At 45.7% G+C, this 23,920-nt stretch overlaps 1 protein-coding gene across 2 annotated transcripts in view; it reads right to left on the bottom strand.

The window, feature by feature from the left end:
• Positions 1 to 4,601: 4,601 nt before the first annotated feature.
• The window catches only part of TAF4B (TATA-box binding protein associated factor 4b), a 196,484-nt gene continuing 177,165 nt past the window's right edge, over positions 4,602 to 23,920 (bottom strand). Inside the window, exons 14-15 of one of the 2 annotated variants that reach the window (XR_013525819.1) lie at positions 6,017 to 6,115; positions 4,602 to 4,699 (exon numbers count right to left, since the gene is read on the bottom strand). The gene's annotated coding sequence lies outside the window, so the exon portion shown is untranslated. The remainder of the gene's footprint in view (positions 4,700 to 6,016; positions 6,116 to 23,920) is intronic. The other variant, XR_008476036.2, reaches the window with a different exon arrangement.

Raw genomic sequence — 23,920 nt, 5'->3', positions numbered from 1 at the left:
CTGATCCCAAAGTTCACTTCACAGCTTGCCCAATGCCGGGCAGGTGGGATGAAAGTGTCCTGGCTGAGATTCCATCCAGATACCACTGGCTCTTCTGAGATTAAACAGATAGTGCATCTCACTCCCACAGCCTCTCAAGGCAGAGCTGGCCTTTGGTTCAATAGGGCCCAAGGCAGGAATGGGTGGGGCCCTGCCTCCTCCTGCCACTCAGGGTGGGCATGAGGGATCTGCAGGCATAGCCACTTGTTTTGAGAACATCTAGGGTGTGGAAAGCCAGAGAAAGCCCATAGTAGAGCGTCAGGAAGCATGTGTGGCTGAACCGAGGGGGCAGGTCAATGATTTAGGAACATGAAACAGTGCGAATACATGTCCAGTACGTTTGGAGGTGCACCTTATTGTCCTGGACTGGGACTCAGAAAACCTGGCTCTTCTTCCTGCTCTGTGTGGTCTTGGGCAAGTGACATCACCTTCTCGGGTTTCTATAGATTAATGGAGTTGGACCAGAATCTTGCTTTTCAAATGGATACATTTAGGCCCATTACTCAGTGGCAAAAAGCTACAAGTGACTCATCTTCCCACAATGCCAATTTTACTTGGAGATTGGAAGGAACAATTTTGATTTTCTTTTCATTCTTTCTTTCTTTTTTTTTTTTTTTTTTGAGATAGAGTCTCACTCTGTCACCTAGGCTGGAATGTGGTGGTGCAATCTTGGCTCACTGCAACCTCCACTTCCTGGGTTCAAGCAATTCTCCTGCCTCAGCCTCCAAAGTAGCTAGGATTATAGGTGCATGCCACCACGCCGGCTAATTTTTGTATTTTTAGAAGAGATGGGGTTTCACCATGTTGGCCAGGCTGGTCTCGAATTCCTGACCTCAAGTGATCCGCCTGCCTTGGCCTCCCAAAGTACTGGGATTCCAGGCATGAGCCACTGCGCCCAGCCAATGATTCATTTTCTTAAACAGCTTTATGAGATATAATTCACATCTCATACAATTCACCCACTGAGAACGCACAATTCAGTGCTTTTCAGTATATTCACAGGATTATGCCACCATCCCCACCATCAATTTTAGATCATTTTCATCATCCCAAATAGGAGATACCCATTCACTTTGACCACCACCTCCCACCACCCTGTCCTTCCAGCTCCTGACAACCCCGAATCTACTTTCCATCTCTACAGATTTGCCTGATTTGGACATTTCATGTAAATGGAATCACACACTATGTGTTCTTGGAAGGCTCATTCTTATATTAAAACAAACAGTTATATTATAAAAAGCATGCCAAAATTACATTAATTTTTAAATCACAAAAGATATTTCAGAGGAATCTCCAGCGTGTCTGGCTGCTTCACACTTAGTCTGAGTCTCTTCTGGGGACAGTAATTCACTCTCCTCTGCCTCCAGGGTCCATTGGTGGACATTCTGGATGACACTGGACTTAAGGATCTAACGCCAACCTTTGAAAGACCCCAAGGCTCAGCTAGGGAAACCTACAGAGTGATTTTCCAGGAGAAAAAGTCACCATTCATGACTCTATTACCGTTTTCCTCCTCATCCTCTCATCTTTCCATCTGGATCTAAGTATAGCGATCCAGAGATCTATATTTAGAATAACTGAAAAAAAAATAAGATGATGATACCACTATTTCAGATTTCCATGGGAAAGAATATCAGGTTGCGGCTGCCCTCCCTACCCACTCACCTTGTGCCATTCTTTCAGTCCCCGGGAGGAACTTCTTCATCTGTTCTATTCACTGCAGCCTCCCCGTGCCCCATATAGAGCCTCGTAATATGATAGTGAAGCCCAGTTCCAGCTCCACAAATCTGTGAAGGAAGAAAGAAATGAAAGAAAGACTGAAGGAAGAAAAGGAGGAAGCAAGGGAGGGTGGGAGAGAAACTAGGAATCTGAGATCCTACCAGCCCTCTATCTCCCCATCACCACACCATGCTGCAATGCAGCCCCCCGAGGAGCTTTGAATTTGCACATATCTATTACCTGCTTTTCAGAAATCATTACTGCCCCAAATCAAGAAAACTAAATGAACTGCTCACTAAGGAATTTGAAAATGAAGAGTTGTGAGTGGGCTGGGGCAGGTTATTAAACCGGGAAGCAGTGCACTTTTCAGTGACAGAGTGATTTTGCATATATTATCTCATTTGACCTTCCCAAAAGTCTGGTGAGAAAGCCAACGCCAAGATTCCGTAGGCTGTTTCAGATGAAAAAAAAAAAATCAGCACTTAGGTAGAATGCAGTGCTTTGGCACACACAAGTTCTAGAATCACTCAGCTTGGTTTAAATCTGAGCTCTGGCCCTTGCTTTCTGTGTGACCTTGGGACCAGTGCCTCACCTTTGTTATGCTACGGAGCACAGGCAACTGAGTAGTATCACGTGAGGCAGGTGGGATCTCACAGGGAAGAGGGTCTGCAGGTGCCTGGGTCTGTCCTGCACTCTCTCAACATTCTGCTCAGACCCTGCATAGCGGGCTGTGCTGTGCCAGTGCTGGAGGGGAGGGGTCCTGTTCCCCTTGTTCTTCCTTTGTATTGGGCATCAAGGGAGTCTTGAGCGGGAGGGACAAATGGCACAGGAGCGCAGAGCAGTCTGAGCATAGCTGTGATGTGGGGCTGTTTGGGGAGGTGTGAGAATGCCAGCTGCCCAGGACATGAGACAGCAAGCAGGAAGCCACCAGGCCACTTGAGGGTCATCCATTGAACAATTCAGCATGCCTCTCTGCAACCCCTCCAAAGAGCAGTTTCCTCATGTGCCATCTCAGAAGATTGTGGTGAGGGTCAAAATGAAAAGTACATGTAGATCTGTTGCACAGAACCTGGCCTCCAGACAGTACTTGAAAAGGGCACTGTCCCCACAGCTAGAAGAGCCAGAGCAGAGACCTTGATCTGTGGCCTACACGCTTGTCCAGGGCCCCTGCAGGGACACTGGCTGCCTCCCTATGCCCAGCGCACTGTCTGCTCTGTGCTCTTGACCTCAGACGGTTTAATCACATCTGTCCCAAGGTGCCTGCTGCCCCTAGGATGCAGAGGCACTGATTAATGTACCCATGAGGCACAGAGAGCCCTTTCTGTTTAATACACACTTCTTGGGACTTCACAAATTCAGAGGTTAAAAGGAATTTTCCTGAAAAAATAAATTCACAAACTAAGCTTGCATGATAGAAATCCACTCCAGCAAAGACTCCTCCTGAGAGCTGCCTGGTCCCCATGGAAGGGACGTGTGCATCCCACTCACCTGGAGGGCTGGGGCAGCTCCAACGAACGAAACCAAGAAAAATGCCCTAAGGAAAATTCTCAAATGCCCAAGGAAAATTCCCAAAGGAAATGGCACCGGGTCTGGGCTCACTGCTGCCCTGACCACCTGACTTTACTGAAGGCACTCAGACCTCATGGGATTGGCAGTCAGAGCAGCCCTCTGTCCCTGAAGCCATTATCATAACAATGTGTTCTCTTGAGGGGCTGCTCCGGGGGATGGGACATCACAGAGCACTTTTCCCACCCACTGTCCCCAAACCTTCAAAACTGACTTATCGCTCATGCCTTTAATCCCAGCACTTTGGGAGGCCAAGGTGGGCAGATCACCTGAGATCAAGAGTTCAAGACCAGCCTGACCAGCATGGTGAAACCCTGTCTCTACTAAAATTACAAAAATTAGCTGGGCCTGCTGGCAGGTGCCTGTAATCCCAGTTACCGGGGAGCCTGGGGCAGGAGAATCACTTGAATCCAGGGGGCAGAGGTTGCAGTGAGCCAAGATCTTGCCATTGCACTCCAGCCTAGGGGACAAGAGTGAAACTCCATCTGAAACAAACACACAAACAAAGAACTGGCCTACCTTCTTGCTGTGGATAGAGCCAGAAGGCAGAAGCTGTGAGGGTCTAGTAACACACGTAATGCTGACCACATAGAGCTGCATGGTGACTTCCAGGGCCTTGAGGCATCTTTGCCTTTATAAGTCCCTTCTTCCAAAAAATATTACAAATATATTTTGCAATTGCATTGATATGAAGCTGTCTTAGTTTGTTTTCTGTTGCTTATATTAGAATATCTGAAATCGGGTCATTTATAAAGAAAAGGAATTTATGTCTTTCAGTTACAGAGGCTGAGAAGTGCCAGGCTGAGGAAGCACATCTGGTGAGGGCCCTCTCCCTGGTGGGGATGCAGCAGAGTTGCTGCAGGGCATCACACCGAGAGGCGGCTGAGCGGGCCAACAGTCTAGTACAGGTCTCTCTTCCTCTTCTTATAAGGTGGCCAGTCCCACTCCTGTGATAATCCCTTAATCCATTAATCCTTGAATGGATTAATCCACTCAGGAGGTCAGAGCCCTCCTGACCCAATCACCCCTTAAAGGCTCCACCCTTCAATTCTGCCACTTTGGGGATTCAGTTTCAACATGAGTTTCTGTAGGGACAAGCATTCAAACCAGAGCAGGAGACAAATCTAATCCAGGCTGAGTTGACATGTTAAATATTATATATATGAGTTAAATTTACTTCTTCTGATTTCAAAAGAAGTTTAAGTTAAACATTTTTGTGGGCCCTAGGCTGTATGTGCTGTTGCTGGAGAAGTTACCTGAGACCAGGGCCATTCAAGAGCCCACAACCCGTCCTCCTTAGGCTGGGCCAGCCACTCACCCTGGGGTGTTCAGTTAATCAATTAAAAGAAACTCGTGCTGTAACAGGCTTCCACTAGAAGAATAACACAACAAGAAATGAAAGAAGTCAGATTTGAAAGAAAGTGTTTTAAGTTTATCAGTGGCCTTAATAAACCCACACATGTACAACCAAGAGGTGAACCTGGCTTTTAGCTAGGAAATAAGTTTGGTTTAAAAAAGGGGTATTGTGAGAGGATAGAAAGAGCTTCCGTTTTATCTGAATAGAGAACAAGCCCCTTTACGGTTTTGTACAAAATTTCCTCGGATGCCGGCTGAGTCCTGCCAGGCACCATGCCAGACCTCGGGGTGAGGACGGCTGGGCCATGTTGGCTGCCTAGAGGGGCTCACCCGGCAGTGGGGATGGACGTGGAAGGCGTCTGGATTTCATTCTGCCGGGAATGGGGAACCAGCAGGGCAGGACTGGCTACGCCATTCATGGGGCCTAGAGCAAAATGAAAGCGAACGGCCCCTTGTTCAAAAAGTGTTCTGAATGTCACAGCGGCAACAGGAGGGCATTAAACCAAGTGCTGGGTGCTGATGGCGGGCCCAGTGCCACTGGATGGGCTGCTGGCCTGGGGAGCTGCTTGCCTGGTGCAGTTCAGGTATGAATATCGCCTGAACCAACTGCAACTTCAAGTCTAGCCCAGTGTACTTGGATTGTACGTGGAGTGTCTTTATTACTTTTTATTCAGATGTAAGATTTAAAAGTATACATTTTGATCTTTTATGGGATATTGACAAAGTTGTTTCTTTAAAAAAAAAGTTATATGCCATTAAATACACAAATTATCCAACTGAAAGACCCATGCACACGTATGTTTATTGTGGCACTATTTACAATAGCAAAGACTTGGAACCAATCCAGATGTCCACCAACGATAGACTGGAGAAAGAAAATGTGGCACATATATACCATGGAATACTATGCAGCCATAAATAAGGATGGGTTCATGTCCTTTCCAGGGACATGGATAAAGCTGGAAATCATCATTCTCAGCAAACTGACACAGGAACAGAAAAGCAAACACCACATGCTCTCACTCATCATAAGTGGGTGCTGAACAGTGAGAACACATGGACAAGGGGGAGGTGAGGAAACATCACATACCAGGGCCTATTGGGGCATGGGGGCTAGGGGAGGGATAGAAGGGGGTCGGGGGATAGGGGTGGGATAGCATTAAGAGAAATACCTAATGTAGATGACAGGGTGATGGATGCAGCAAACCACCATGGCACATGTGTACCTATGTAACAAACCTGCACATTCTGCACAGGTACCCCAGAACTTAAAGTAGAATTTAAAAAAGAAAACAACAACAACAAAAAGATTATTTAACTAACAGAAACTCACTCCAGAGAAAACTTCTCCAGCATCTCTTCTCTAGAGAGTGAAGCCCAGTCCATGATCCAGGGTTTCTCCCTGCAGCTGGGGTCAGGAGCTAGCGCTGCCCTTACAAACAGAACAGCAACACAGAAGGTTTGAGTCTTGCCAACAAAGAAGTTTTTAAATTCTCCTTCTACATACTCTACAGCAAAGCTGGCCAAATTCATCCCAAAACTTCCTAAGAAGTTCTCTTACTGGCCTGGTGCAGTAGCTAACACCTGTACTCTCAGCTCTTTGGGAGGCCCTGTCCCCATATCGTTTGAGCCCAGGTGTTCAAGACCAGCCTGGGTAACATGGAGAGACCTCATCTCTACAAAAATACAAAAAAATTAACTGGGCATGGTGACACATATCTGTAGTCCCAGCTACTTGGGAGGCTGAGGTGGGAGGATTGCTTCAGCCTGGGAGGTCAAGGCTACAGTGCGGAGTGATTGTGCCACTGCACTCCAACCTGCATGACAGAGTGAACCCCTGTCTCAAAAGAAAAGAGAAAAGAAATTCTTTTACCCCATACCTAGAAGAAAGTAGAAGCTGGGGAGAAGAAAAGAAGCCTCATTTTAAAATGATAGGTGAGGACCTATATTTTTGGGAGTGCTCGAAGCTCCCCTTTGCCTGAGCTCTGGATTCTTCCAGCACTGCAGGGTCTCCTGTGATCTGCAGGATCGGTCATGAGTTGAGTCGCAAAGGAGGGCCAGCACCAGGACAGTCTTCCCCTCCTCCAAGTGGCCCTGGAGAGAAGGGTCTGCTGTTCTCATGGTGCTGAGAAGCTAGCCAGGTCCTTTCCATAAGGGCAGCAGGGAAGGTGTCAGCCTTGTAAAGGTAGGTGCAATTTCTTAGGTTATTTTTCTGGTACCTACATTTCTACCTGGAATGTGGAGAAGACTCCATGGAAGTCTCAACTGTACCCTGAGGCAGAACAGGCAGAAAGGGGGAGCCTGGGCTCTGGAGGCACCCCGCTTCACGAAGGGCGTGACTCAGCCTTGCAAAGCCTTGATTTGCTCATCTGTAAAATGGGCACAATACTCCACTGCCATGAGTCACAGCAGTGCCATGAGTGGGAAGTGGGAAGATGGACAGGAAGGCCTCTTAAAAACACATCCGGCACACAGGGAAGGTCTAACAAATATGGGATAACTCCTGTCATTTCTGCCCAGTTCCCTAAAACAAATATTCTAAAATTGAAATATTCAGAGATGGCAAGGGGTTAGCAATGATTGGGGAGGAAGACTGATTTTTTTCATAAAATTCTTGTTTTCATCCCCCCCATAACCCAATATGAGATCCTGCCCAGTGGCACCAGGCGTCTCCTGTGAACTTGCTGCTATGAATTTTCTCTGTGTACTTTGGCCTCTAGCAAAGGGCCTGGATGGGGGTCTCAGAGATTCTCTTTCTAAGCACAATGGCCATGCCTGCTGCCCCTGCCCTGTTCAAGCCAGCAAGTATCTTCAGGCCCCATAACAATGGAAGCTGCTCCCAAGAACACTGCTTCAGGTTGACACTCCTCAATCATACTTTACCTGGTTAAATTAGCAACTGCACATCTGTCAAGGCACAAAAGTGGATCCCTCCCCGCTCCCGCCCTGCTATCATAGAGAAGAATGAAGGGAAAGGAAAATTATTTAATGTGTTTTTGTATCTGAACAACTGAGCCTTCTTGGGTCCCAATCAAAGGTTAAAAATGAGAGTCTCCGGAGATGGATAGGTGTGTGGGTAACTTTCTAAGCTCCACTCTCACAGGGCATGACCTGGTCCTGGGAACAACTTAAGACCTCTGGGTCCGAGCAGCTGGCTCTGATGGCTGTTTACTAAAAAACAGTCTTTATCACAACTGCTGATACTCACTGGGAATCTCCAGAAGGGGAAAATAATCTGCAGTATTCCTCAAACAACATTTACCATAAAATACTCTTATTCAGGGAGTTCTGAATGAATGGCCACCAAAAGCCATAGATCTGGGGGTGTGAGGTGAAGGGAGAGCCACAGTTCTGGCCACAAGGAGAGTGTAGCAAGTGGACCGGGCCACGCAGCTGCCATATTGAAGAAGCTGGACACGTGACCCCAACTAGCAATGCGCAGGCAGATGTCTTGGACTGGGGTGCATCCTCCTTCCTTTTTCTCTACTGTCTTTCTGAAAGTTTATGCCACTGTGTTTTCTCATTGCTCCACCGTAGCATCAGTCAGAGAGGTTCTAGCCCCTCACATGGCACTGGATGCCTGACTCTAGCCCACATTCAGGCCTGAGGCAAAAGAGGGGATCCCGAATTTTATATGAGTATTTTCCTTGACCAAACTTCTCATCATCAAATGGGATTTTTCAAAGCAATCATTCTCATTTTTTTAAAGGATAAGATTTATGGTTTGAAAGTAATGGCTGCCAACCTCATAAAATGAGCTTTAATATCACCAGAAACATTCTCACAATTGGCCAAATCCCCAAGACATTCATGAAGAGTGAACAGCCCTAGGCAGAAAAGGATTAAATACACTCAGTGTCATAAAAATACACAATGAGCTCCACATCCTTTCTCATTTTCCAGTGATAGCCATGCTGGGCAGGGGATCTTGGGACACCCTTTTCTCTCCTCACCGTTTCCCCTCCTGGCCTCCATACAAAGCCGCCCACCTTCTCTTCCAATGCTGGTCTCAGCCCCTGACACTGACCTGGAGCTGCTCTAGCCCCCTCCAGATCAGTATCTTCCCTTGGCCTCTAAAGAACTGAGTGAATGTAGGATTTGTTAAGCAGCATTAGGAATATGGATTCATTAATGAATACAGACTAACTGAAAGCCGATATTCACCTTGCCTTGTGGGATATGTTAAAAACTCTGTTCTGCTTTATAGACTGTGACCTTGGGAAAATGACCTAATTGCTCCAAAAATACTTATTGATCTGTTAAAAATAAAAACATACAGAAAGGTAATTTTATTTGTAGTACATTGCCTTACTTAATATTCACGAAAATCCAATGCCATGAGTGATATTGCCCTCACAGAAATGGAGGAAACTGACACTTCACAGCCAGTAAATAGTGAAGTTGGCATTCAAATCCTGACTTGTCCGATTCTCAAGTCCATCGTCTTTTTCCATAGATCTCCATTTGACCTTGAATGGAATTTTTAGAACATTTGGCGATGATGTGCAAGAGGACTAAGATAGCAGAGGCATGGCCAGGGAGCCTGGCATGCTAATCCAGGGATGAGTCCTAAACCAAAGCAGAGGTGGCTGAAATCGAGACAGAGCTTGTAGAGGCTGAGCCAACATCACAGGGGGAGAGAAAGAGGGGAGTAAGAAATTGGGGAAGATCAAACAAAACTGAGATTGTTGACCCTAAAGGAACCAGGAAGTGATGGAAGAGATGAACACAAACATATTGAGGAAAAGGAACCTTCTTGAGCAAAGGGACACCAGATGAAAATGTCTAGAAAGAATTAAGCATTCAGATTTTGGCTTTAGAAAAGATTAGGGAAGAAGAATGAAGATAGGAAAAGCAGCCCCATCCATAATTTCTGAAGTCACAAACGTGGGGTAGGTCCCTCAGTATAGAGATGAAAGCTGTGAGCTGAGAACAGGCATGGATGGAGGGTAGGGCATAGAGGAAGAGTGGTCATAGGGCAGGAGACCCTGGCAGCACCCCAGGGCCACACTGGGTAGAGGTCGCTGTTCCTGCCAGGGGTGCTCAGAGTATCAAACAGAAGCTGCGGAGAGGACATGGTAATTAGAAGGAAACTCTTGGTTTTTTGTTTGTTTGTTTTTTGAAACAGAGTCTTGCTCTGTCGCCAGGCTCCAGGCTGGAGTGCAGTGGTGCAATCTCAGCTCACTGCAATCTCCGCCTCCTGGGTTCAAGCAATTCTCCTGCCTTGGCCTCCCAAGTAGTTGGGACTACAGGCTTGAGCCACGATGCCCAGCTAATTTTTGTATTTTTTTTTTAATAGAGATGGGGTTTCACCATGTTGGCCAGGATGGTCTCGATCTTTTGACCTCGTGATCCGCCCGCCTCGGCCTTCCAGAGTGCTGGGATTACAGGCATGAGCCACCTCGCCCAGCCACCTCTTGGTTTTTAAGAGTGTAGTCTAAGAGTGGTGAGAGCTGAGGTCAGATTACAGATGGTTAAAGTAAGATGCAGGGTAAAGAAAGAAGGCAGAAGTCACAGACCATATATTAAGATATTTAGAAAGAGAAAGATAAAAAGGGAAGCAGCAGGATTAAGCAAAGATTTTTTTCTTGCCCTTCAAGTTCCAAAATACTTGAATGTGTCTGACCACAGAAGAGAAAATGAAGACAGAGTAAAGAAAAGAGATTGTTGAAAAGACTGATTTCTAAGAAAGGCAAGAAGCATTTACAACGAGCCTCTATATGCAAAATACTATGTTCAGCACAGTAAGAAATAATGCAGAAGATGGTGTCTTTTCTAAGGAGCTCACAATTTAGAAGGAGAAGCGACGGTTATGCAAATTATATTTATGCCGGTTATGTAAATAATATTTACGACGGTGTAAGCTCTATGTTAATGTTATTTAAACAATAAAGTGCTCTTGGAATCCGGAGAGGGAATTTGGGATGCAGGGGGAAGGGACATTTCAAAAGGCATCACAGGAGAGAAGTACTAAACTCAGCTTTGAAAGATTAGTAAGAATATAACTGGCAAGAGATGATGAGCGAGGAAAGAGGAATTTTGGCCACAAAAATGGAATCCATAGCAAGGTTAGAGGATTTGGCCTTGGAAAGATGGGGCAGTTCTCCAAACGAGACTTGGGAGGAAGAAGCAGTAGGAAAGGTAAGTGGATAAAGAGGTGTGGTAAAGTGGAGAGGAGAGGAGAGAACTAGAGGAGAAAGAAAGATGTCCTCTCTACTTGTAGGAAAGCAGACAGCCAGGGGTCAAGACTAATAGGTCTTAAATAGCAGTGAACATTCAGATGAATGAAGTTAGAAACTCCCAAAACTTTGTCTAAAAAGAACTAGCACGCTGGGAATAGGAACTAGAATAGTAACTGTCAAGAGGACTTTTGCTTCTGGAAGTATGATGGAGAAGATACTCTGGCCTATCCTCCTATGGAAAACAATGAACAATGCTGATATACACAAAGTGTTGATGAGTTTAGCAAAAAAAAAAAAAAAAGAAAGCGACTGAAAAACCTAGCAAAAGTGAGAGTGAAAGCCCACAGAAATAAGCAGAATTCTAATGCCAGCTTGTATCCTGATAACATTTACTCCAAAAGTAAACTTGAATTTTTATTTTCACAGCCTTGCTGGGTGAAGAAAACTGGGCCCAGTCAAGGTGGGGAATCTAATAGAAGAGTCCCCATACAATTTATAATAGAATTACTCATCTAAGCATACGATTTAAGATAGAAGAAGAATTGAATAATTGCAAAGAATGCTGAAAGAAAGAGATTGATGAAATAAAAGACAAAATGTACAATAGAATCAATACAACCAAAAATCATTTATTTGACAAGATCCATTAGAACCCTAATGGGTTATATCTTCCAGTTAATTAACTAGGAAATAGATTCACCCACTTCCTCCCTCAAGGGGATGCAAGGAGTTTGAACCTTGAACCTGAGTAGAAGAAAAAAACCTCAAGTTGAAGATGTAGTTAAAAGGTGCCTATGACTGGTGGTTCCCACAGAGGCCTGGAAGAAGCAAGTACAAACCTTCCCAAGAGAAACTTAACTCAACCCGGCATCAAATAATTCCTGCAGATGTGAGCTCACAGTCAGAAATCATGAAATAGGCCAGGCATGGTGGCTCATGCCTGTAATCCCTGCACTTTGGGAGGCCTAGACAGGAAGATCACTTGAGCCCAGGAGTTCAAGACCAGCCTGGGCAACACAGGGAGACCTCGGCTCTACAAAAAAATCAGAAAAAATTTAAAAATTAAAAAATTAGCCCGGTGTGATGGTGCACACCCACGGCCCCAGCTGCATGGGAGACTGACACAGGAGGATTGCTTGAGCCCAGGAGGTTGAGGCTGCAGTGAACCAAGATTGCACCATTGCACTCCAGCCTGGGTGACAGAGTGAGACCTGTCTCAAAAAAAAAAAAAGTAATAATAATGTCTTATAGAGTTAAAAATCAGAACCAAAATACAAGACACCAATAGTATATAATCTAAGATTAGGGAAGGGATTTGCTGATAGGATTTAAAGTATTCTGAACTATGTACTATTTAGAGAGGAAAAATACTGATTAACTCCAGATTGATAAGCTAGAATTTTTAGAATAATAATAAAGAATAAAGTGTATCATTCCCAAGCTAGTAAGAATAAAATTACATAAGAAAAATAATGTTTATTCTACAAAGAAGAAAGAAATGGATGGACCTTGTTGGATCCAATTCAGACAATCCAAGTGGAAAAAAGCAAAACAAAAAATTTTTGTGTGTGAGACAATTAGGAAAATTTGAACACTACATATTTAATGATATTAAAGATGTAATAATGGTAACGTAGTTTTGTTTCATAAAAGACTTCTTCATTATACACATACTGAAGAATTTATGAATAAAATAATACAATGGCTTGGTTTTGCTCAAAAACAACCCAGTGTTGGATAATGGGGGAAGGTATAGAGGATAGATAAAATGAGATTAGTATTGAAGTTGAGAGATGTTTCTCCACTTTTGTTATGTCTATAATTACCTATAAAGAAAATAAATACTGAAAAAATAAAAGAAGACAAGAAAAACAGATAAAGAAACAGAGAAAGTAAGATAAACAGAAAGCTTTTAATAAAATGGTAAATGTAAGTGCAAATACGTTAGTGATCACAATTAATATAAATTAAGTTTCAGCTTTAAAAATCCACCTATACACTATTTATAGGAAACAGATTTAAAACATAAAAGTTTAAACCAAATGAGGACAGTAGCTGAAAAGAAGTTTGCAATCCCACTTATGAAATGTAGATGTAAAAGTCATGAACTACTAGCTAACTAGGGACAATGTAAGATGTGTAAGATGCCCACTTCTTTTTTTTTTTTTTTTTTTTTGCTACTCTTTCCACTGAGATGTAGAGTCTAATTTATTTCCCCTTGAACCTGCGTTGGCTCTAGGAAAGTACTTAGAATATGGCTGAAGTGTCACTGAATGACTTCTAAGGCTGGTGAGCAGAAGCTGTGGCTTTCATCATAGTCTCAGAACACTCTGCCAAGGAGCCCTGAGCTGTCATGTAAGACATTAAGACTGCCCCGAGAATGCCAGCTAGAGAGGCACATGAAAGCACTGCAGTGATAATCCCAGGCAACTCCAGTTTTTCTACCAGTGGGCCAAACTGTGAATGAGGCTCTCTTGAACCCACCAGACCAGCCCATCTGCCGGCTTAATACCACCGAGTGACCTCAACGAGTCTACAGGAAACGGGAATCTTCCTAAGCTGAATCCTGCCCAAATTCTTAACCTGCAAAATGGTAGGTATAATCAAGTGGATATTGTTTTATTTTTTATTTTTTTTGAGACAGAGATTTCTTCTGTAGCCCAGGCTGGAGCACAGTGGTGTGATCATGGCTCACTGCAACCTCCACCCTCTCCTGACCACCTCCCTGGGCTCAAGCGATCCTCCCACCTCAGTCTCCCAAGTAGCCAGGACCACAGGAACAAACTACCACACCCGGGTATTTTTTTTATGGAGACGGTCTCACCACATTGCCCAGGCTGGACTCAAACTCCTGGGATCAAGGGATCTGCCTATCTTGGCCTCCCAAAGTGCTAGGATTATAGGTGTGAACCACTGCCCCTAGCCTGGATGTTTTTTAAATACCTAAGTTTTGAGGGTAATCTGTTATACAGTAGTAGACAACCAGAACACTAACAAACTCCAGCATTACATAAAATCCTTGCCGGCCAGGCACAGTGGCTCATGCCTGTAATCCCAGCACTTTGGGAGGCAGAGCTGAGAGTCTGAGATCAGCCTGGGCAACATAGACAGACCTTGTCACTACTAAAAATAAAAAATAGCCAGGTATAGTTACACAAATCTGCAGTCCCAACTGCTTGAGAGGCTAAGTCAGGAGGGTTGCTGGAGCCCAGGAGATTGAGACTGCAGTGAGCCGTGATTGTGCCACTGCACTCCAGCCTGGACAACAGAGAAAGACCCTGTCACAAAACAAACAAACAAATTTCAGGTGAGCTAAGGTGCTAAATGTGAAAAACAAACTATAAAACTTGCAAAGACATTAGAGGAAACTACGTTTATGAATTTCTGTGTAGTAGCGGAAGATTTCTGAAACCAGACACAATTATACAAACTATAAAGGGAAAGATGAAAGAATGTAACTGTTAAAATGAATAGCTTCTGTTCATCAAAAGCCACCATAATGAAAAAATAAGCCAAAACTGGAAGAATATATTTGCAACACAAATAAGTGATTCGAGATTTGTATCAAAACACGTAAAGAACACTCACCTATCAATCTGTCAAGAAAAACAGACAAAAGATTTGAATAGGTGTGTCACCATGGCCAATTTGCATGTGAAAAAATCCATCCTCATTAACCAACAGGGGAATTCAAATAGAAACCACAGTGAGATTTCACTTCATGCCCACAAGACTGGCAAATAGTAAAACAATATCAAGTGTTGATAAGGCTTCGAAGCGAGTGGTAGGCCTATACTCCACCTGTCAGAATGTAGACTGACCTATCTACTTGGGAAAATTGAAGATGTACAAATCGTACCACCCAGCAACTTTACTTCTAGAGAAAGTCCTGAACAAGGTGCCATGTCTAGAAGGTACATAGCACAGCAAGGCAATCTGTGACAATAAAAACCTGAAAACAACCCAAGTGTCCTGAGAATCAGTCTCCACACAATGGGACTCAAGGCAATGGTGAAACAGCAATTCACAGCTGTGGCCAAATGATGCTTCTTGGGAGCCTGGTGTCTGGCAGAAAGAAGCATGTTGCAGAAGGCTCTGTCCTGTATCATTCCATCGTGCAAAGCCCAAAGATATGCAAACAGAAAGTTCTAGTTAGATGAAGAAAGGTGAGGGAATGGTGAATACACAACTCAAGATGATTAATTACTTTTAGTAGAGAGAGAAGGGGATGGGAACAAGGCAGAGGCCACACAGGAAACTCCAAGGAGCAGTGGCCATTCATGAACAGTGGGTGTGGAGTGCATGGATGCTTCCAGATCATTATTCTTTTATTCTATTCAATATTATTATTATTTTGGGACAGAGTCTTGCTCTGTTTCCCAAGCTGGAGTGCAATGGCTCGATCTTGGCTCACTGCAACCTCTGCCTCCCAGGTTCAAGCAATTCTTCTGCCTCAGCCTCCCAAGTAGCTGGGATTATAGGTGTGCACCACCATGCCCGACTAATTTTTGTATTTTTAGTAGAGACGGGGTTTCACCATGTTGGCCAGGAAGGTCTCTATCTCTTAACCTCATGATGCGCCTGCCTCAGCCTCCCAAAGTGCTGGGATTACAGGCAGGAGCCACCATGCCCAGCCTTAATATTATTATTAAACACAGTTGGTGTTTAATATTATTATTAACACAGTAGGGAGCCCCCAACCCCAGGATTGGCAACTGGCATGGTCCAAGGTGCTGCTACAGAATAGCTCTTCCCACTGTGACCTGAGCATCCAGCCAGACAGTCTCCAGGGGAACATGCTGCAGGATTCTTCAGTCACCTCTTAGGAATAAGAGAAGGCTTCTCTTTTCCTTTCCAAGCAGGTTTTCCACGTGAGCTAGATTTGGGGAAATCTCTGACTTTTCTGGATGAAGGGTGATGTATGCATGAACTGTGCGTGTGGTCAGAAGAGGGGTGGAGAAGCACAACTGGAAGTAAGACAAGAGTGCTGGTTAGGGCCAAAGACAAGCCGCCAAATAGAAGAGGTGATGGGAAAGCTCCTTGCAGCACCCAAGGAACACAAGGATCAACACTGAATGAACTAGTTACCACACATGGCGTCTACATTCAGGGCCTGATGAAACCAGTTTGATTCTGGCCAACAGCCAGGGGAAGAAACCCCACTGGGCCCACTTTGACAATGCCCTTGAGGATGGGCCTGGTCAGTGGGCATGTTGGCAGGAAAATAAAGTGTTCCGTCCATTCCTGCCAACTCCTTATCCTTGCAAGGTCCTAGCATCAATTAAAAATGACTCCGTCCTGTTTGGCCTGTCTGCCAGCAGGCACGGTGGAATATGCTTGCCTCATCTAATACCAGAGATTGCTCTGCCTTCATTTCTCCTAAAGTAAAACTTGGCACTGCCCCTAGCATGGTGGAAAGACAAGCCCGCCCCTCCCAGGTCATTCATTCTTGGCCTCAGCTTGGGGTGGGAAGGTAAGAGATGCATGAAGCACCTCAGGAAAGGAGCCCACGGAGCCGGCCTGACTTCTCCAGGCTCAGGGTTGGTATCAAAGGGCCAGGGAGAACCACTGTGGCTTCAGTTTGCCTGACATCGGAACTCCGGTGGTTGGGACTTTTTTATTCCATTTATCCTTTTTTTTTTTTTTTTTTAAAGTTTCTAATCAGTAAGAATCAGTGAAGCAGCTTTTATGGTGCAATAATTCTGCATGTCTTGTTATAAATATCCCCAGGCAAAGTTAGGGTTATTTCATGTGACTATCAAAGTAACACGCCCGCTTCGGTTGCAACAAGGAATCTGTGAGCACTAGCAAGCAGGAAGCTTCCCAGCTGCATTGTAAGAGGCGTTTCTTTTAATAAAATGGGCACATATTTACCTATAAAAGAGAATGACCAGCTGGGCACATTCAGAGCTCATGAGAAGTAAAGATACAGAGAGAAGCCAGTTATTTATGGAATTAAAAAAAAAAAGAAAACTTCACCCGTCCCCCACTTCACAGGAACAGCACTCAGTTGTGGGTTTTGGCAACACTGATGTTTACAATAAACTCCCAGAGCTCAAAGGCTCCAGGTCCAGTACGAGAGGCCTTGGATCTAAGGAAGACGCTGTGATCTGGTTTTCTTTATTTTTCTTTCTTCTTCTTCTTCTTTTTTTTTTTTTTGAGTGCAGTGGCATGATCTCGGCTCACTGCAACCTCTGTCTCCTGGGTTCAAGTGATTTCCTGCCTCAGCCTCCCGAGTAGCCGTGATTACAGGCACCTGCCACCACGTTTAGCCAATTTTTTATTTTTGTTTTTAGTAGAGATGGGGTTTCACCAGGTTGGCCAGGCTGATCTCAAACTCCTGACCTCAGGTGATCCACCTGCCTCAGGCTCCCCAAGTGCTGGGATTACAGGCATGAGCCACCGGTCTGGTTTTCTTAAATGGAGAATGAAGACTTTCCTCCCCTTCCTCCGAACAAACCTCTGATGAAAGTTTGCAATTGTAAAATCCAGGAGGAAACGATAGGCCTATGGTTCTGTTTCATTTACCGCATTCCATCTTGGTTAAGTAGAGCCAATGAGGTTCAGCAGGGACACCAGTGAGCTCACAGAGGGGCAGGACAGAGGCAGCGAACCCCCGCACTCCACTCTTTCCTGTGCAGACTTGCCACTCGGTCTCTTAAGATTTCCAAACTCCAGGCTCTCTACCTACCAGGGAGGATGGCACAACTTTTTTTTTCCCCTCAAACTTCCCTAAAGCTGCAGGTTTGTTCTGGGTAAGAGGGAAATGTCTGTGAGGGGTCAGATTTGGTAAGAAACTTATGTATTCCCTTATGTTTTTAGTTCATGAGCACCTCACCTGCCCTAGCCTCTGTGCAGACATCTGCATATTGAATCTTCCCAATTTGCATATGCAGCAGGCACCTTACCTCTTTGGATAGATCACCCTGCTGAGGCTGGACAAGGGAGTAACTGCCCAAGGACACGCTCTGCCCAGTCACTGTGCCTGTCCCTGATCATTCCCACCAAAGCCCTTTCTGCTCCCCTTCCTCAGGACTCTCCTCCATCCAGGTGGGCGAGAAACACATGCACCTGTGAGCTGTGGCATGGACCCACCTGGAGGTGGGCCCTGTGTGGCTCCTCAGGCTCTTGGTCTATGGATATAGTAGCTGTAGGTCCTTCAGTCAAATCACAGATCTAGATTTTGAGTAGGGAAATATGGGCCCTGGCTGTAGGGCCACAGGGACCCTCCCTATGCCCTTTGTACCTGATCCCTTGGAGACCTTCCTGGAGCACATCCCAGGGCAGCTCCCATACCCCCATCCCACACTGACGTACAGAATGAATGAATTTATCCTCCTGATCTCCATGACCACCTTTCTGAGCTGTGAGGAGACGTGGCCTGACACATGGCCTGTGTGCCAGGGAGGCAACAGGAGAGGTGGATGCCAGGCAGCTGCTCCTCTCCTGGGATCTGCCCTGCCTTTGACCCTGAGTGGTGCCCATGGAGCAGTTAGAACTCAGACCTCCTCTTCGAGCCTGACCGTGACCGCCACAACAGCAGCCCTGTGCAGGCCTGGGGAGAGATAACTCATTTCCTCGCACCCAGAAGTGCACACCCAGTGAAGGCATAACCTCCTCGGGGCTCAACCAGGTGCCCACAGTGATACTTGGAGGGGGTTTCTTCTCTCAAATCCTTTCCTACAACAGACAGACTAGGCTAGTAGACAACAAACTAGTTCTCCTAGCAAAATGACTAGAGAGCCAGTTGCTGGTGAGCAGGCCTTTAGTTGGTGCCAGGGTATAAAACTTGGGGCTCCAGTTAGGGCAGAGGGTTGGAGGTAAAACAAGTCTATCTATCTTGATTGTGGAGCCAGAGGCTTCACCGCTGCCCCTGTCCCCTACCCCAAGGACAATAGGATAATGAAAGGGGAGACCCCGATCTTCCTCCAGTTTCCAGCTTGAGAGATGACAGCGAATCCTTTTGGGGAGGGATGGCTGGGACACCAGACTTCCATCAGCCTCCGGGAGGAGAAGGGTCTCAGCAGGCGACGAGATGCAGGAGCTTTCTGGTCAGAACTGCACGGGAATCAGAAGGGCTTTCAGGAGGCCCATAGACAAATGCCTAGAAAACTTGGGGCAGAATGTGTTTGAAAATGCTTAACTCAGGTTTAAGGGTTAAAGAGCACAAGCAAACCCACTGCCTGTGGCTTTCACAAGGCCAGTTTAAAGGGTCTCCTGTGCTCAGTTTCCACCTGACCATTCTGGGGAAGCTCAGAGGAACACGCCTGTGACTCAAAGGGTGGCCTGTGCTGCCACCAACTGTCAGGAGGACACTGCCAGTCTCTGCCCAGCTGCTCAGGGACCGCTGACTTCCAGAATTTCCACTCCAGAGGAGCTAAAACAAGATGCTAAAACCCCTAATATGGCCTCTGTAGGTGCTGCTACCCTCAGGCTCATCTAGCTGGCAGGCAGCTAAGAGGCTCCCTGAGTGCCCAGGGAGGAGGCCCTGTTGGCTGAGACCCCTGATCCAACCTGGGCCCGCGATTCCTCCTCCAAACCTCTCACCAGTCATGAGTTTCCCCAAGTGAGGCTGCAGTCAAGGGGCACTTGTTGCTTGTTACCAAAAACACAAATCCTAAAGGTGAGACCTTAGTGGACATGCGTGAGGCTGTTATAGGTAACCTAGAGCTGTCCCTGCGAGGGGACCCCACCCCACCAACCCTACCAAGGAGGAAGAGAGGATAGGATTGAGGTAGAGGAGACCCCGGAAGGGAAGCAGCAAGAAAGCTCTTCAAATGCTGACTTGGCAGCAAGGCAGTGGTTCCCTCGGTGGTGGTACCCGGCAGGCAAACAGGGCCACCCTGAGATGCTTGATCATTAGATCTGTGACCTGTGAAAGACCGAATCCAATGGATGAAGGTGGGTGTGTACATGCATGAACGGGGGTCCAAGCAAAACTACATGAAAGCTGGGACCACTCACACTTACATTTGAATAGGCACTATCTTTCAGGAGCACACCGATATATTATTTAAAGAGCTCCCAAGTCAAGGGACTTTGATATACATGTTCTGTGTAAAACCACCAGAGGGGTCTGACAAGACAGTCTAGTTAACTCCTGTACTCCTTAGCTCAGCTCCCAAAAGCTGTCACTCTGCACTCTGCACCAGACATGCCCCAGCCTTAGTCAACAAACAATTCTCCGAATAAGACGTTGCATGGCACCTTCGGCCTTTGCCTAGAACACCTTCTTGCTCAGCCTAAGTAACTCCTATTTATTCTCCAGGGCTCATGTAAAGGCTCCCGGTCCCTGTTTCTTCCAGAGTAGGCCCTCCTCCTGCATGGCCCACAGGGCCTGGCACATGCTGTCACAGCACCCGGCACACCCCATGTAGTTATTTAGTGATGGATGTGTCTTCCTCATTTTGCTTATCTGTGTGTATGCATCACAGAGCTGGGGGTACAATGGACATGTGACAAAATAAAGGCATCACTAACTGTAAGCTAGTCCATAAACACTCTTTTCAAAAAGACAAGGAAACAGAAAGGCAGAATGTGAAAGAAATGGAAGTTGAGGCAACCAGCCAATCTTCCACAGCCCTCAGGTCATACATGACCTGCACCTTGCCGTTCTCATCATCTGCGGTGTGTGCCTCACAAAGGCATTCTGATGTGAATCAAAATGGAAATTCAGAATAGAAAAAATGTGTGAAGCTGGGCATGGTGGTGCACACTTGCAGTCCCAGCTACTTGGAAGGCTGAAGTGGGAGGATCACTTGAGCCCAGGAGCACAAAACCAGCCTGGGAAACATAGTCAGATCCTGCATCTTAAGAAAAAAAAAAAAACAGTGTGAGAATTTGCTTAGACATGTTAGAGACAGGAGGGCCAGGTGCCGTGAATCACGCCTGTAATCCCAGCACTTTGGGAGGCCGAGGCCAATGGATCATGAGGTCAGGAGTTCAAGACGGCCTGGCCAACATGGTGAAACCCTGTCTCTACTAAAAACTAAAAAAAAAAAATTAGCTGGACACAGTGGCAAGCACCTGTATTCCCACCTACTCAGGAGGCTGAGGCAGGAGAATCACTGGAACCCAGGAGGTGGAGGTTGCAGTGAGCCGAGATTGCGCCACTGCACTCTCCAGCCCGAGGGACAGAGTGAGACTGTCTCAAAAAAAAAAAAGAAATGTTAGAGACAGGACAGACTTTAATAACCTCTCCTTTGAGAGTAAGACCAGATAGAGTGAGCTGCGGGGGTGTGAGGCCCTCTCACAGAATGGTGGTGTTTCTGTCTAGCAGACAATTCTGATTTCTTCCAACCCCTCATTGCACTAACCTCTTTAAATGCAGTTAATGTATGTTGTCCACTGCTTTAAGTTCAGGCCCAGTTCTTACATTTATCTGGCTCAAAAACTGACTGACATTGCCAGGTTGCATATGAAGTTTTTTTTAATTCTACCAGTGTTCCTAGAAAATTGTATATAAATCTAAATGAATTCTAGTGCTGTGTCCTCAGGCAATCTACCTCATCTCTCTGGGCAAGTCCTTGTTCTGAAATCTGACTCTATGGCTAGAGTTCAAACCAGTTTTAAAATTCCTAAGCCTGGATTGGATCTGAGCCTTAGGGGATGCCGTTTTAAGCAAATCTAATATACAGAAAAGTCCAGGTTTACTAAAAATCAATGAAGGGGTTTAGGAGTATAGCACTTCTGAAAATTATAATCCTATCACTCAGGGATCTTGTTAAAATGCATATTCTTGGCCGGGTGCAGTGGCTAACGCCTGTAATTCCAGGACTTTGGAAGGCCGAGGTGGGCAGATCACGAGGTCAAGTGATCGAGACCGTCCTGGCCAACATGGTGAAACCCCGTATCTACTAAGAAAATACAAAAATTAGCTTGGCATGGGGGCACACGCCTATAGTCCCAGCAACTCGGGAGGCTGAGGCAGGAGAATTGCTTGAACCCAGCAGGCGGAGATTGCAGTGAGCCATGATCACACCACTGCACTCCAGTCTGGCGCCTGGCGACAGAGGGGACTCTGTCTCAATAAAAAAGAAAAAAAAAATGCAGATTCTCATTGAGTGGCTCTGAGGTGGGGCTAGGGTTAGCATTTCTGATAAGTTCCCAGGCGATGCCTAGGCTGCTGGTCAGCGGACTATACTTTGAGTAACATGCCTGCTATGCTAAAACCTCAAATTATCTTGCTAATGCCAAGATGACCAATTCACCCAAAAAGCAATAGTGGAAGAAAGGAGGGTATGGTGTATTCATTTGCTAGGGCTGCCATAACAAAGCACCACAGACTGGGAGGCTTAAGCAACAGAAATTAATCTTCTCACTGTTCTGAAGGCTAAAAATCCAAGATCAAGGTGTTGGCAGCAGGGGTTGCTTCTGAGGCCTGTGAGGAAAGACTGTTCCATCCAGGCCTTTCTCCTTGACTTGGAGATGGCCAACTTCTCCCTCTGTCTTCACATGAAGTGAGGACACACACACCCTGTGTGGGTCTGTGTCTTCATCTCCTCCTCTCACAAGGATACTAGCCATTGAATTCTGGCCCATGCTGATGCCATCACTGTGACTTATCTCTTTAAAGGCCTTACCTCTGAGTGTTGTCACCTTCTGAGATGCTGGGGGTTAGGACTTCAGTGTATAAATTTGGGAGGTCACAATTCAGTCCATCACAGATGGGGATCTTCCACCCATTGTCCTGCTCTTCTTTGAGATGGCTGCTAGACGGGTTAATCACAGGCTAGGCAGTGCTTTTAATCAGGCAGCTTGTTCTTCAGAGTTGCTCATAAACACTGTGGACTCTGCAGCAGTGCTGTCAGTGGGATACAGTCACAGCTGCCCACAGAGTGGTATCAGTGCTAATGAACAGATTGATGTAGCATGGCTGCAACATGCTTCATGGTTTTATTGCTGGCCTCATCTTGTTCAACATGTTTATGCACAAGTTGAATGAACACAGAAAGCAAGCTTAGGAAATTTGTGGATGACACAAAGTTGAGAAGGAAAACCAACTGTATAGTTGATTGAAGAACTTGAACTCAAATGTTCTCAGTAAGTGACAGAATCAAAATAATTGTGGCTAGCTAAAAATAACAGGCCTAAACAAACAAAATGAAGTATAATAGGATATAGTCAAACTTTTGTCTTTAGGTTGATAAAGGCAACTATCAGTTAGAGAGGTGCATCCCAAACTTCGGTGCACATTAGAACTCCCTGGGGATCTTGCTAAAAAGCAGCATCTAATTCAAAAGGTCTGGGGTGGGGGCCAGGCACAGAAGCTCATGCCTGTAATCCCAGCACTTTGGGAGGCTGAGGTGGGAGGAACACTTCATCTCAGGAGTTTAAGAGCAGACTGGCAACATGGTGAAAACCCATCTCTACAAAAAACACAAAAATTAGCTGGATGTGGCTGGGTGCAGTGACTCATGCCTGTAATTCTAGCATTTTGGGAGGCCAAGGTAGGAGGATTGCCTGAACTCAGGAGTTCAAGACCAGCCTTGGAAATATGGTAAAATCCCATCTGTACTATAATACAAAAAATAGCCAGATGTGATGGTATGTGCCTGTAATCCCAGCTACTCAGGAGGCTGAGGCAGAAGAATCGCTTGAACCCAGGAGGTGGAAGTTGCAGTGAGCCAAGACTGCATCACTGCACTCCAGCCTGGGCAACAGAGCAAGACTCTGTTTCAAAAACAAATTAGCAGGATGTGGTGGCGCATACCTGTATAGTCCCAGCTACTCGGGAGGCTAAGACAGAGATTTCACTTGAGGTCAGGAGTTCAAGACCAGCCAACATGGTGAAACTCCATCTCTATTAAAATTTATATATATATGCAAAAATTAGCCAGGCATGGTGGCGCGTGGCTGTAATCCCAGCTACTTGGGAGGCTGAGACAGAATTGCTTGAACTTGGGAGGGCAGATGTTGCAGTGAGACAAGATTGCACCATTGTACTCCAGTCTGGGTAACAAGAGTGAAACTGTGTCTCAAAAAAAAAAAGTCAAGTGGGAGAGAGTAACCCTGAGCATTTAAAGGAAAGCTCAGTGTAGGGTACAGGGATCAAG

This window comes from Callithrix jacchus, chromosome 13 (genome assembly GCF_049354715.1).
Source record: "Callithrix jacchus isolate 240 chromosome 13, calJac240_pri, whole genome shotgun sequence".
NCBI classification, from domain to species: Eukaryota; Metazoa; Chordata; class Mammalia; order Primates; family Cebidae; genus Callithrix; species Callithrix jacchus.
The sequence above is the reverse complement of the archived record's forward strand: the minus strand, read 5'-3'. Positions and strand labels throughout refer to the sequence as shown.